We start from the raw sequence: 14,564 nt of genomic DNA on the forward strand, positions 1-14,564 counted from the left end.
ATTCAGAAAGGAGGAGTCACAGTGGACGGGAGGCCATTGGGGGTCTTGCTAGCTCTACTCAGCACTGTGTGACATGTATCTTCATGTGGCAGCCTCCCTTTCACTGATGCATCAAAGCTGGGTTCATGGAATGTGTCCCCCTCCCTAGGATACAGGCCAGATACAGTCCAGGGCCCTGGCCAATTCCCAGGCTGATGGGAGAGGCAGATGAACAAGTGGGCGTCTTCTAACTCTCAGAGGTGGGTGCTACAGGACTCCTGTACCACCGCCACCAACAAGACCACCAGCAGCCTTTCGCAGGGGCTAGGGGCATCCGCCTGTCCTGGGGCTTCGCAGGTGTTAACCACCTCAACAGCACGACCAAGCAGGTACTGTCACCATCTCTTTTTTAGATAGTCAACTAACTGGGTCTCAGAGAGCTTCAGTAATTTACCCCATGCCACACAGCACGTACAGGCCAGGTTTCTTCCATGACATCACCTAACAGAGGTAGGAGCAGAAGCACTGGAGACTGGACAGCCACCCAGAGTCCACTGGCTGCTCCCAACAGGCCCACTTGCGCAAGACACTTAACAGAGACCTGGGGCAGGTAAGTGAGCGGCCCAAGGTCACTCAGCGCGCAGAGAGTGGAGCTGGGTTTTCACCCCTGGTGTTCTGTCTCTGAGATTTTGTTCATCCCATTGTCTGCACTGGCTGGGAAGAACTCCTTGGTGATAGGGAGGAGATGATGAGAAATGCCTCCTTAGAAATTCTCCGCTCCCAGGCGGAGGCTGCCGTAATTCAGTTTATGAAGTGCTGGGCCTGCTGACCTTGGTCTGTTGCAGGGGGTTCCACCAGCAGACTCTGCCCCCCATTTGAGGCATGCAGCCTGCCTCTGACTGAGCCGTCTGAGCCTCTCAGTCCCCAGGAGCGATTCTGTCTCATGGGTGAGAGCCTCCTACATCTGTACCTGTCGGGCGACAAATCCAGATGCACACTTCTGTCTGGTTAGAGATGCATCGGGCCCGATGAGGCCTGGGAACCTGCCTGCTGCTCCCGGATCCCTAAAGCTGAAACCACAAAGATAAAAGGAAGTGGGGAGTAATTCATGCCAGGAAGATGTCTGCTGACGCGTTGCGAAGGGTCTAGGGTGGACACGTGAAAGGGTGGGCAGATGACAGCTCCTACCACCTGCGTGAAGGCTGGTGGGTGAATGTCTGCCTGGGGCAAGGCAAGGGGTCCCGTGCCCACCAGTCCCCGGTCCCTATCCAGCACAAGTGTCTTCCACCTCTGGAGCATCCAGCGGGGAGTGTTCTTGTCTTTTATGGGCCTGCTCCAAGCTGGGCGGGGAGGGAACACAGGCAGCCGATGGGCAGAAGTAGCCTGACAGCAGGTCGACAGTGTGATGTGTGCACAGCCAGGCTGCCCTGCTCCGTGCCTGCTGGGCCGGTTCTCTGGGTACCTTTTTTTTTTTTCTTTTTATCAGCAAACACACCCAGTTAAGGGGCACCCCTGCCGCTCCCATCCATCTGCCCTTCTCCAGCTCGACTGGATAGCTCCCAGGCACGTGACCTACAGGTGGGAAGACACCAGGGGTACACCTCACCTGCTTCCCAGCAGGACTCTGCTGGATTCAGCCGCCTCATCCTTGCTGGTTCCTCCAGCTCTGTCTAATCACAGGTGCTTTAGCAGGACCTTCCCATGGCTTCCATGGCAACTGATGATGGGTTGTGTCCATCCTATCTTCGGGGCTGTACCTTGCTGAGTGCTGGAAGCATGTCTGCTGTACCCCTTTGGCTTTCCCCAAATGGAGTGCTGGAATAAACGTGGGGGATTAATTCAGTGAGTGGTCCCTCTGCTTAAGGCTCCTCCCCCTCTACTCCTGCACTTAGCCACCCCTCAGAGCCTCTAGGGGACTTCCCTGGTCATCCGCAGATCTTGTCCTGTTTGAAAATTTCCCCATCTGGGAGTCTTGCTCTTGCAGTGAGAAACCAGGCTTTCCTCCCAGCCCCCATGACAGCTGAGGCACAGGGGTAGACCAGGACTCTACCAAAGGGACTCCCTGGCAGGAGGCTTGGGCTTGAGACAGGTGTGCAGGCGCAGGTGCCAGGCAAGTGTCTGTTTCCTGGTCAGAGCCATGGTGGAGGTGTCTGGCTTCCGGGGGCCAGTGGTGGAGGTCCAGGACCCTGCACCCCAGCACTGGGAGCTGTGAACGTGTGCCTGACCGAACAGCCATGGGGTCTTGGTGGGAGAAGAGCCAACGTGTGGGCATCATTTCTGACGTCAGTCTGGCTCCCACAAAGTCCTGATGTCTTGTTCTGATTAAACTACCCAGAGTTGATTTGCAAACACCCCGACTGACACGGCACTCCCTGGAGTAGGTCTGGAGTCTTGTTGATTGTGTGTGTGTTTTGTGTGTGTGGGTGTGGGTCGGGGGGTGGGTGTCCACATGGGCATGCACAGCAGTCAGTGACATACAACAACTGCCCTTAGGCTTACAAATTACATTTTATTTCCTCATTTATGGCTGCTCTGGGTCTTCGTTGCTGTCCGCAGGCTTTTCTCTAGTTGCAGTGAGCGGGGGCCCCTCTCTAGTTGTGGTGAGCAGGTTTCTCATTGTGGTGGCTTTTCTTGTTGTGGAGCACGGGCTCCAGGGTGCACTGGCTTAGTGGCCCCTCAGCCTGTGGAATCTTCCTGGACCAGGGATCGAACCCGAGTCCCCTGTATTGGCAGGTGGATTTTCAACCACTGGACCACCAGGGAAGTCCTAAGCTTACAAACTAAGAAATGGTGCTGGTGATGGGAAGGGGGCACAGTCTGAGCATCAGGAGGAGGGTGACTGTGACCAAGACTCAGCGGGACTCTGCAGGGCATCCTGGAGGACTGCCCCTCCGGAACCCCCAGAAATGCACAGCAGGAGGGGTGAGCTGGAAGGAGATGCCTCAGCGTCCGCACCCACGGCAGCAGACGGGGCCTCGGGCTGCCCCCTTGAGCAGGACGCAGGCCCCGCAGAAGACTCCTTTCCAGCCCCCAGGTCTGGATCCTCTGGCAGTTGTAGCGGCCCCTGCCACCGGCAGAGCTGCTGCCCCAAGTGCTCAGCCAGGCCTCTGTCCTCATCCGTGAGCCGAGCGGGCATGTGGGGCCCAGGACTTTCAGGGAACTTGGCTGCCGTTGCCCTCAGCGTGCTCAACTCTGTGTGCCCTTGGCGGCTTCTCAACGAAGTGCCGTCATTGCCCATGCTGGGCTTTCATTGCCCATCCTGCTCTGAAATGCAGCCTGGGGAGGCCCCGCCCTGCTTCTCCCCTCCCCACCTGTCTGCCTGGGCCCTCTTACCTGCCTCCCTTGCAGGTTGCTCACATCAGCCCCCTTACTCCCTCCCTTTTCTTCCCTCTCCCTCTCCCCCTTCCCCCACCGCCGCTACTAAGAGTAAGTGGGCCACCTACTTTCTCTCCACCCTGGCCCCCAGCCCCTCCTCCCCTTTCCCGCCAGCCATTCTTTCCCAGGACCCCTGCTGGCCTCACTTCCCACCCGCCTCCCCTGTCTTCTAGCTCAGAAACTCCAGGCAGACAGGCACAGCAGGTGGTATTGGCATCCCCTCTCCCTGCAGGAGATGCGTCACAGTTCTCAGGGGACAAATCAAATTCTCCCACGTGCTGGAAAAGCCAACTGTCAAACGGACAGTTCAAGGGAAGGAGGAGAGGGCAACAGTGGACTTGCGGGGAGTCAACTCCAGGAAACCCACTCTCTCCTCCAGGACAGGGAGCAGGGGTTTCAGTGTGGAGGCCGGAGGATGAGGGCTGACATGGGCTGGGGGGAGAGGTGCCCACTCTTGGCTCAGCATGTGTCCGCTGCCCTCTTTCTCTTCCTGTCTTTCTGTTCTCTGCTCCCATCTCTGTCTCTGAGTCTCTCTTGGTCTCTTGCATCTCTGGCTCTGTGCAGTGTAGAGGGTGAGTTGGAGTAACTCCTCAGCATTAACCACTGCTTCTGTGTGGGAAGACGTTATCTTAATTGAGTCTCAGCTTGTTCACAGCCACTCTGCTGCTATAAATAATGGATGTCCAAATGGACTGTAAACCAGAAGGACTCAACAATGCCGCATGATGTGATCGCCACCAGGCTCTGCCTTCTGCAAGGAGCTCAACCTCCCTCTGTTATGACCATACATTATTAAATGTATGGTCCAAGCCTGCAAACATCCAGAGATTCCCAGCGAGGAGTTGTGTTACTCTGTGGACCAAGGTGAAACTGTGGAGAAGGATTGGAAAATTGCCCCCCATCCGATTGTTCCAAGGTGAGGGCAATGAGTGTCCTGCAGAGAGAGATGGGTGGCTTGGGTCTTCGGACCATCCTGTTTATGACAGCACCCCTGGGACACTGACACGACCCCCGATCTGTCTCCTGTGGGCACGGGCAGATGGTCTTTTTGTCTGTGACTTTAATCCTGGGGTATGAATCCTGTGACCGTCTGCTCACCAGCTCCCTGATGACTGCATCCTTCTCTGTGTAAGAGCAAGCTGCTGTTCAGAGAGTCCAAAGCTATTTGACACACTTGCCGCACTTGTGCTGTTTGCAGAACCTCCCTCTGTTTGTAGAGCCCTCCAACAATTGCAGGATGAGGGCTATTTGCAGACCGATGCTGTTGGCTTACTTCTGCCCCCGGGATTCACAGTCAGTGCCTCCGCTCCCACACAGAGGATCTCCCTCATCCCCAGATCTAAGTTCCCACTGTACGACCCCCTCTCTGAAAGTTCTGCCTGCCCCTGCAGTCTTCAACTCTGACCCATGGACCACTCACGTCAAAGGTATCCCCCACCCATCCTTCCCCTAGGTCACAGCTATGCTCAGAAACTCCTCTGATAATGGTCTTCGAAACAAACCTCAGCCCTTGAGATTTCTAGGGTGGAGGAGTTGAGGGTGCCCTGGGAGAGGCCACTGAGTTGTTCAGCAGTGCCTGGTGGGTGCTTATTCGCAGTGCTCGGGGGCTGGCTTTTAAAGCTCAGGGCAAACACAAGGTATTAATGAATCTCAGTGTCTGCTTTCTTCTAACACATTCTTGTTGGTTTTGTTTTGGATGCCTGTGGGGTGGATGATGGGAAGCAAGCTGTGGTTGTTTAGTGGTTTTTAACTTTAATAGCTTTGGTAATGTAGCTAAAGCCTGTTCAACTTCTGTTGCTATTGGTACCCAAACGCTTCAGGCAAATCAAGCCCTGGTCTTCTGGTTATCTACCAGATGGACCAGACTGGAAGCACACTGGTCACTGGGATATTTGAGGTCCTCGGAGGCTCAGAGGATGGCCCCTCTGTGCCCAGAGTTGGAGAGATCGCTTTGTTCAGTTCTGGCTGAGCTGAGCCTCCTGATGGGGTAACCTTCACTTGGTTCCTCTCAGTGCCCGTGGGCTCACTGGTCTCACACAGACAGATCCTGAGATGCCACCATGCTGATGAATGATGCCACTAGTAACAGTGCCCACACAAGCCTGTGCAGGGGCAGCGTTATCACACACCACCGCGCCGGATGCTCAGTGAAGGAGCGAACCTTGAACTTCAGAGACCTGTGGTGACTTCTCCAAAGGGCAGACCTCAAGTCTGCGGACTCCACACTCAGTGCTGGGGGCTCTGTTTATCCTGCTTCCAAGGAGGACTGCAGCTCCCGCAGGACTCTCCGTGAATGCCCCGAGGTTATTTTTAGACCGTTGATGAGGATGTGTGTGCAGTTCCCCCGGGGCGAGGGTCTATCGCCTTCAGGAGGGGTTCCAGGGGTGCAGGAGTGTTAGGACCACATCTTGTCTCCCACGGCCAGCCCCCTGAACCAGGCCTTCCCTGGGGCTCATTCATTCACTTGGCAAGTATTTATCGAGCACCATGAAGTTCAGGCACTGTTTTTGGCACTAGGGAAACAGGTGAGCAGGGTAGACAAGATCGCTGCCCTCAGGGAGGCTTTGTTCTAGTTGAGGAAGAGACAGGCAAGTGAGTCAAAATAAAAGAGGACTGCTTGGTTGTGAGAAGTGACGTGAGGGAATAAAGAGGATGACGGGACACTGAGAGACAGGTGGGAGGTGGGGAAGGGCCCCCTGTGCAGGTGACATGAGAGAGAACCTCCCTCCTCTGTCAGACTAGGAGCTCCCTGAGGGCAGGCACTGCATCTCCCCTGTCAGACTTGGAGACCCAGTGGGGAAGGAACCATAAGCCCTCCACTGGGTCTAGTATGAGCCATGGAGGGAAGGCATATTCAGCCCCTCTGTTGCCTTGAAATATTGATGAGTCTGAAAAGTCCTTTAATTTGGGGAGGTGGTGGGGGGGGGGGGTCCTTCACTCAGTTTTTTAACAAATACCTTTCCACTCCTGGCCTCTGCAGCCTCAAAACCCTGATCTTTCCTGCCCTTCCCGAAAGGGTTCCATTCCTTTTCAGTCCTGCAGTTTCTTCCCCATGTCACAGTCTAAGAATAAAGACTGTGGGTGAAAACAGGACAGATTTCCATGCCCTCTGCCCTCCCGCCTCCTCTGCCCCTTGGTTCTGCACCCCCTCCGCCCACCCACGAGCACCCGGCTTTAGAAAGCTCCAGCCACCTGGCCCATTTCCCCCTTCACAGCTGAGCATGTAACCAAAATTGGCTGTTGTAATGGCAAACTAAACGGTGCCCTAATACCCAGATCCATCTTCCCGTAAAATAACTCATTATTCAGGCTCCAATTGCAGGGGATGGAATTAAGACAAGAACAGTTAAAGGAGGAACTGAAGAGCCAGGTAGCATTCAGGAAATGCGGGGGAAGGGCCGGCGAGGAAGATGTTGGAGGGGGGCGGCTGGGCCTGCAGGGAGGGCTTTGTGGAAAGGAGCATCAAGTCATTCCCCTCTTCTCCTTGAGAGGAAGGAGGGTGCCACCTTTGCAGTAAAAAAAAAAAAAAAAAAAAGAGGACTACTTTCCGGTGGTCCAGTGGTTAAGACCTTGCACTTCCACTGTCGGGAGCCCGAGTTCAATCCCTGTTCCGGGATGATCCCACAGGCTGCAGAGCAACTATGCCCAGCCGCCACAACTACGGAGCTCACTCACCTACAGCCCACACGCCACAACTAGAGAAAGCCTGCACCCAGCAATCAAGACCCAGTGTGGCCAGACAAACACACAAAAGCAGGGCAAGCCAGCACCAGGCTACAGGGTTCTGACAGCAGTCATTCTGTTGTCAGTGCTGAGGCCAGAATAGGTGACTCTGAGCAGAGTGAGCCCCAGAGACAGGGGCCCGGGCCATGACTCCTAGAATGAGGCTGAGGCTCAGAGAAGGGCCTGGGACCTCTGAAGATCACTCCAGGGAGAACAATGAAAACAGCCTTCAGGCATGTGGGTGGAGGAGAGGGACCCTGGCCCACATGAGTGGTGGGGATGGGACGTGGTCTGGGGGTCCACACTAAGGGTCAGCCTTCCTCCCCACTGTGTCTGTTCTTACGTTGTTGGGGCAGGGGCCAGAGCTCAGGAGGGGCTCCAGAGAAAGAGAGGTGGTGGTGTTGGAGCAACTCTTCCCTCCTGACATGATTCATTCATTCATTAAATGCTCCATGTAGTTCTGCTATGTGTCCACCAGTCTGCCTCAGGAGATGTTCTAGGGAGAAGGACACTGGGCGGAGAGTTGGGAAGCCCAGGGTCAATTGCTAGCTCTGGGACTAACTGGCCATGTGATCATGAAACTCGCCAGGTACCATTCTAAGTACTGTTTTATTAACAGTCACCCTCCGCTGTCGGAGAACCATCCAGGAGCATATGATAATTTGAAAAGTGAGCAAATGTCAACCATGTCAGGGTCTCTCTTGCAGGGGGATCTTAATCGGCAATTCATGGACAATAGTAATAGCCACCCCTTACGCTGGGTCCTTACTGACTAACTCAATCTTCAGTATAACCTTATGAGGCAGATACAAACTAACCTCCTTTTCTAGGTGAAGGAGCTGAGGTACAGAGAGGTTAAACAATTGTCCCAAGTTCGTGCTGTCACTAAGTGGTACAGCCAGGATTCAAACCAGAACAGCCTGTTCTCCCAGCCTATGCTTTACGGTCAGCCTCTGCAGACAGACTCGGAAGCTCGGTATGGGAAAATAGAAACTGCCTTCCTCCAGGCAGTTTCCTCCACCTCCAGGCAGGTGGAGGCAACTCACTTCCTACCAGGCAGCTTCAACCCAAGAAGGATCGATTCTTTCCCCTGCATCTGCTTTGTGTGATAATAAGGGGAAGACGGGTATCTTATAAATAAATGCACCTCACAAGAGAAAAAGAACAGAGCTTCGCCCGAGCAGACCCAGCCCATGGCAGAGTCGGAAAGCATGTCAGTTTTTCTCTGATGTTTCCAAGCGTCTCTAAGTGGTAGTGGAGGGGTAGATGGAGTCTGTGACTGTGGACTAATGATTCATACTCCTTGAAACTCAGTCTTCTCATCTGTAAAGTGAGCAGATTGAATTGTATTCACATACTTTTCATTCTGTGTCCCAGACTCTTTTCTCTTCCACTATCTCCCTCCTGTTCTTCAATCCTATCAGACATCACATCCACTGGTATTGTATCAGAAACTGGTTCAGGCACTGGGCCTGGCAGTTAAGCAGGTCCCATCACACATATCAAATGGCTGCATCTTCATTAATGAGGAATCAATTCAACTATCTATATCTGAAAGATACAAAATAATGGTAGCTAAAATAAGACAGACTCTTACTGCTGTTGCAGAAAAAATTCAAAGATGAACCAAGGACACAAGGTGGATCTTCAGTGTCAGGGACCTGGGGTCCTTCCACTTTGGGTCCCTCTCTGGTGTCTCAGACAGTAAAGAGTACACCTGCAATGCAGGAGACCCGGGTTTGATCTGTGGGTCAGGATGATTCTCTGGAGAAGGGAATAGCTCCCACTCCAGTATTCTTGCCTGGAGAATTCCATGGACAGAGGAGCCTGGTGGGCTGCAGTCCATGGGGTCTCGAAGAGTTGGACACGACTGAGTTGACTAACACTAACTATACTTGGCATGTGACTGCTAACTCATGGTCTAAGATGCCAGCAGGAGCCCCAGCCTTTGCATCCATATTCCAACTAGCAAGTAAGAGAAAAGAAATTAAGAAAACTGTGCCTTCTTTTAAGGAAGGCTTCACAGAAGTCCCACATAACACTTCCACTTAGGTTTCATTGGCCAGAATCTAGTCATATGGACATAGCTGACTACAGGAAGGATGGCAATGTAGTTTTATACATAAGCTGAGTTTCAAGCCCTGTGCTCAGCTAAGGGATTTGTTGCTATGAAAGAGGGAAGAAATGGATATTTTGTAGACACTAAGCTGTCTTTGCCATTTTCTCGACTTTAAATGTGTTGATACCCAGGTTGATTGAAATGATCATCAGGAGGTATATCAAGAAGGTGGGTCCTATAAGCATCAAAGGCCAGGATCTCAGAGTTCTAGACTTATCTAGACTGGGGGAAGTTGAAGATGTGGTCAATGGCATGAGTCCGGAACTTCAAGGGTGTGACATGACAGCCACGCTGCCTGCCCAGGACCTTGTAAGTTCCCGTGCCCTGGGCCTGAGGCAGGTCCAAACCTCAGGGACTAAGTTACCCGGCTGTGGGGTTTGGGAGCCAGTAAACGAGGAGCCAGGCTGCTCCTTACACCAGGCACATGGTCTGGGGGAGAGGGAGAGTGAACAAATGGAAAATGTCAGGTGCTTGGACCAAGGAGAGAAACATCTGGACCCCTCATCAGGAGCAGAAGCTGACTCATGGCCTTGGGTTGGGTCCCCAGAGAAGGCAGAGCTGGGCCTTCTTGAGGAATGGGAGGAGGGGCCTCTTGGAAGCTGGCTAATAGCAAGCCCCCCACTCCCGGCAATGGAAATGGTATTCTAAACAGAATAAAGCTTGGGAGGCAAAACAAAGCTATTCTGCTGAATAAATGTTCTGCATTAAAGCAGCCGGAATAGCGATGAATTAAACATCAGGTCTGAATGAAGGGAAAACGCCGTGATTTATAATTGCTTCAGGCAGGAGGCAGCCTGGGAGGGAGGCTGAGGCTCCACCAGGGACCAGGTTTCCCCACAGAGCTGCGGAAGCACAGAGAGGAGATGTGGGCTGCCTTTGGGGTGGGGAGACTGGGGCGGAGTCTTCTAGAAAAGCGGGCGGCCTGGGGAGATGAAAGGAACACATTCAGCCAGCCAGCAGGCCCAGCTGCGGCTTAGCTCTGTATGACCTTGGCTAAGTCACTTGGCGTCTCTGACCTCCTTGGCCCACTTGTCTGATGGAGAAAATGACGCCTGCCTCATCTCACTTGGTCCTTGGGAGGATGAAGGGAGATAATGGATGATGGCGCGTTCTGCGAATGTAGTGTGGGGTCACTACTTCTTGGTCCCAGCGTCGCTGTGAAGGCAGCGATGACACCAGTGCTGAGCCTTCTGGCTTCCCTTAGGTGGTCAGTATATGGGGCGGCAGAAGGCAGAAAGGGACAGAACAAGACGTATTGGCCAGTGCTGGGAAATGCTGCTCAGGAGGTGCCTGTCAGAACAGCTCTGTGGTGTCAGACCAGCTCCTCTTCCTACAGGCAGTGGCATGTAGTGGTTGAGATCTTAGGGGCCAGGCGTGGCATCCCAGCTCCCCCACATGTTCGTGTGTGTGCTCAGGCAAGTTAGGAAGCTTCTCTGCACCTCCGTTCCTTCCACTGTAAGATCAGTACAGTCATGGCACCTCACTGCAGTGTCCTTGTGAGGATTAAATGAGTTAATACAAGTAAAACACTCGCAGTGCTGCCTGGAACATAGACATGTCCCTGTAATTGCTAGCTCTTATTAAGTTTCTAATACTGAGCACATCAGCTAAACATCTAGAAAAGAAGCCACGGGCTGGCTTCACAGGCTCCGGAAGGCTGCCAAAACTGTGCTACTCATACTGTGCTCTGCACAGGGGTCCTCTGGGGATCTTGTTAAAATGCATATTCTGAATCAGCAGGTCTCTGGTGGGGCCCGGGATTCTGCATTTCTAACCAGCTCCCGGGTGATGCTGGGAGCACACATTGAGTAGCGAGAGGCAAAGGGATGCTCCGTAGTTGAATTCCCATGGCACCCACCTTCCCCAGTCCGGTGTAGGGCTATTTCAGGAGGCTGCTGGGTGAGCAGGTCGGCCCTGCTGCATTCTGCCCCAACCACCCACACTCCCTACACCCCAGCCCTCCACCCCTAGCCGGAAGCTGCCTTCCTGAAAGAAGGAATCATCAACCTGCAAGAGGGATGAGTCTTGATTTTCAACTGACAGGAGTTTATCAGCTCACACACACACACACACACACACACACAAAACCACCCAAAAGTCTCAGGCAATCTGTCTTGCTGGGATATTCCTGATCTATTACAAACGACACAGAAATCCATTCCTAAAAATTCCCAGCAGCTGATGATGGTGCCAAGGCTGCTGGGAGAAAAGTGATGAGTGGGCGGGTGTAGCTGTGGGCAAGTCCCCACTGGATGCCTGGATCCTGGGGGGCCGGCAAGCCTGTCCCTTGTGGGCTGTGTACCCAGGGGCAACTAACCTGCCCTGAGCCTGGCTTCCGCAGCACTAAGTGGGGGTCCCCCACCCCACCCACTCTTTTATAGAGCAGCGTGCATGGGTATAAAAAATTGTCCAGGGTTGACTGTCAAGTGAAGAAAGCAAACTGCAGAAACTTAATTCTGTTAAAAACATACAATAACATACATTTGCAAACTCATGGGAAAGTCTACAAGAAAATAGACCCCAGGTAGTAGTTATTTTGGGGAAGGAGAGAAGAGATTAGGAGGGCCTTTTTTACTGTCAATATTATGGGTTTCTATATTGTTTGATTTATAAAAGAGTGTGCATTACTTTTGTAATCTGAAAACTCCATTTAGGGCTTCCCTGTTGGCTCAGCGGTAGAGTCCACCCACCAATGCAGAAGACACGGGTTGGATCTCTGGGTTGGGAAGATCCCACACACGGTGGAGCAGCTAAGCCTGTGCACCCAACTATTGAGTCTGAGCTCTAGATCCTGGGGACACAACTACCGAGGCCTCGTGCCACAGCTACTGAAACCCGCGCCCTAGAGCCCGTGCTCAGCAGCCAGAGAAGCCACTGCAGTAAGAAGACCCTGCACCGCAGCTAGAGAGCAGCCCCCACTTGCCACAACTAGAGAGAACCTCTCACAGCAGTGAAGATCCAGCGTAACTAGTAAATAAAACGGTTTACAGTTTCTGGTCTTACATTTAAATCTTTAATCCATTTTGAGTTTATTTTTGTGGATGGTGTTGGAAAGTGTTCTAGTTTCATTTTTTCACATGTGGCTGACCAGTTTTAAAACTCTTAGAGGAAAACCTAGAACACTCTCTGACATAAATCATAGCAAGATCCTCTATGACCCACCTCCCATAGTAACGGAAACAAAAGCAAAAATAAACAAATGGGACCTAATTAAACGTAAAAGCTTTTGCACAATGAAGGAAACGCTAAGCAAGGTGGAAAGGCAGCGTTCAGAACGGGAGAAAATAACAGGAAATGAAACGACTGACAAAGAGTGAATCTCCAAAATATACAAGCAGCTCATGTAGCTCAATACCAGAAAAACAAACAACCCAATCAAAAAGTGGGCAAAAGAAATAAACAGACGTTTCTCCAAAGAATACATATAAACGGCTAATAAACACATGACAAGATGCTCAACATCACTCATTATTAGAGAAATGCAAATCAAAACCACAATGAGGTATCATCTCACGCCAGTCAGAATTGCCACCATCAAAAAGTCTACAAACAATAAATGCTGGAGAGAGTATGGAGAAAAGGGAACCCTCTTACACTGTTGGTGGGAACACAAACTGGTACAGCCACTATGGAGAACAGTGTAGAGATTCCTTAAAAAACTGGAAATAGAACTGCCATACAACCCAGCAATCCCACTGCTGAGCATACACACTGAAGAAACCAGAAATGAAAGAGACACATGTACCCCAAGGTTCATTGCAATACTGTTTATAATAGCCAGGACATGGGAGCAACCTGGATGTCCATTGGCAGATGAATGGATAAGAAAGCTGTGGTACACATACACAATGGAGTATTACTTGGCTATAAAAAGGAATGCATTTGAGTCAGTTCTAATGAGGTGGATGAAACTGGAGCCTATTATAAGAGTGAAGTAAGTCAGAAAGAGAAACACCAATACTGTATATTAACGGAAATATATGGAATTTAGAAAGATGGTAACGATGATACTATATGCAAGGCAGCAAAAGAGACACAGATGTAAAGAACAGACTTTTGGACTCTGCGGGAGAAGGCAAGGGTGGGATGATTTGAGAGATTAACATTGAAACATGTATATTACCTTATGTAAAATAGATGACCTGTGCAAGTTCGATGCATGAAGCAGGACACTCAAAGCCGGTGAGCTGGGAAAACCCAGAGGAATGGGGTGGGGAGGGAGGTGGGAGGGGGGTTCAGGATGAGGGGAACATGTGCATCTGTGGCTGATTCATGTTGATGTTTGGCAAAAACCACCACAATATTGTAAAGTAATTATCCTTCAATTAAGATGAATAAATTAACTTAAAAAACAAAACAAAACAGTTTTCAGAACCATTTACCATAAAAACCTCCATTAAAAAAAAAATCTGCTTACAGATGACCAGCTTTATAGGCCAGCGTGGAGAGAGAACCTTTGGCGCTGTCCCTTCTCCTGGCCAGCACAGACCATAGACCCTGGGGTCAGAGAGCCTGGATGAGAGTTTTGCCTTGTCCCTCACTAGCTGTCAAACAAGAGCAGGGTCCTCCATCTCAGGGAGCCCTGGCTTCCTCGTCAGCAAACTGAAAATGATAACAACACCTAAACCAGGAGGTCAGAATCCTGAGGACCTGAGGACAGAATGGTGCCCACCCCCCACAGAAGGGAGGAAGAGGAGAAGCAGGGAGGGTCGGTCTACAAAAGAGTCTGGGTACCCCATTGAGCTCTTGGTATAACAATTGGGGTTTCCTCTGACTGACAAGGAAAGGAGCAGAGCCTGCTGCCCAGACTATGGCATAGCTCTGATCACCCCCCATTCCAGTGAAAACGGTCAGCCTCTGAGCCTCTGCTCATGCTGTTCCCACTGCCTGGGATGCCCTTTCCTCCACCTCCTACTTCCTGCTCACCTTTCAAGACTCGGCTCCTTCAGGAATCTTCCCTGAGCCCCCTGCCACAGTTGGGGAGCAGCGGTCCCTCTCGGGTGTTCTTTCAATGGGCACATTTCTCTAACTCCCTAGGCTCACTGCTCTGCATAGGAATTACTTGTTGCCTTGTTTCCCATTTAGGACTGGGAATTGATTGGACAGGTGTGGGTCTCATTCACTTTTTAATCCCTGGCATCTGGCACAGGGCTGGGCACGCATTTTTGTCTATCCTTCAGATTTTATGCCTTTTGATTTAAGCTCCCTAGATTACCCTGAGATTTCCTAGCTGTGCCAATATGAACCCTCCTGTGCTATAAGGAAGGGGGGAAAAGGAGAGGGTGGGATTTCTAGGGTGGTGGTGATGGCGTGGTGCCCTCTAGTGGCCAGGTGCAGTGGTGGCTGCAGCATTCAGGTGGGAGAAAGA

This window comes from Bubalus kerabau, chromosome 3 (genome assembly GCF_029407905.1).
Source record: "Bubalus kerabau isolate K-KA32 ecotype Philippines breed swamp buffalo chromosome 3, PCC_UOA_SB_1v2, whole genome shotgun sequence".
NCBI lineage: Eukaryota > Metazoa > Chordata > Mammalia > Artiodactyla > Bovidae > Bubalus > Bubalus kerabau.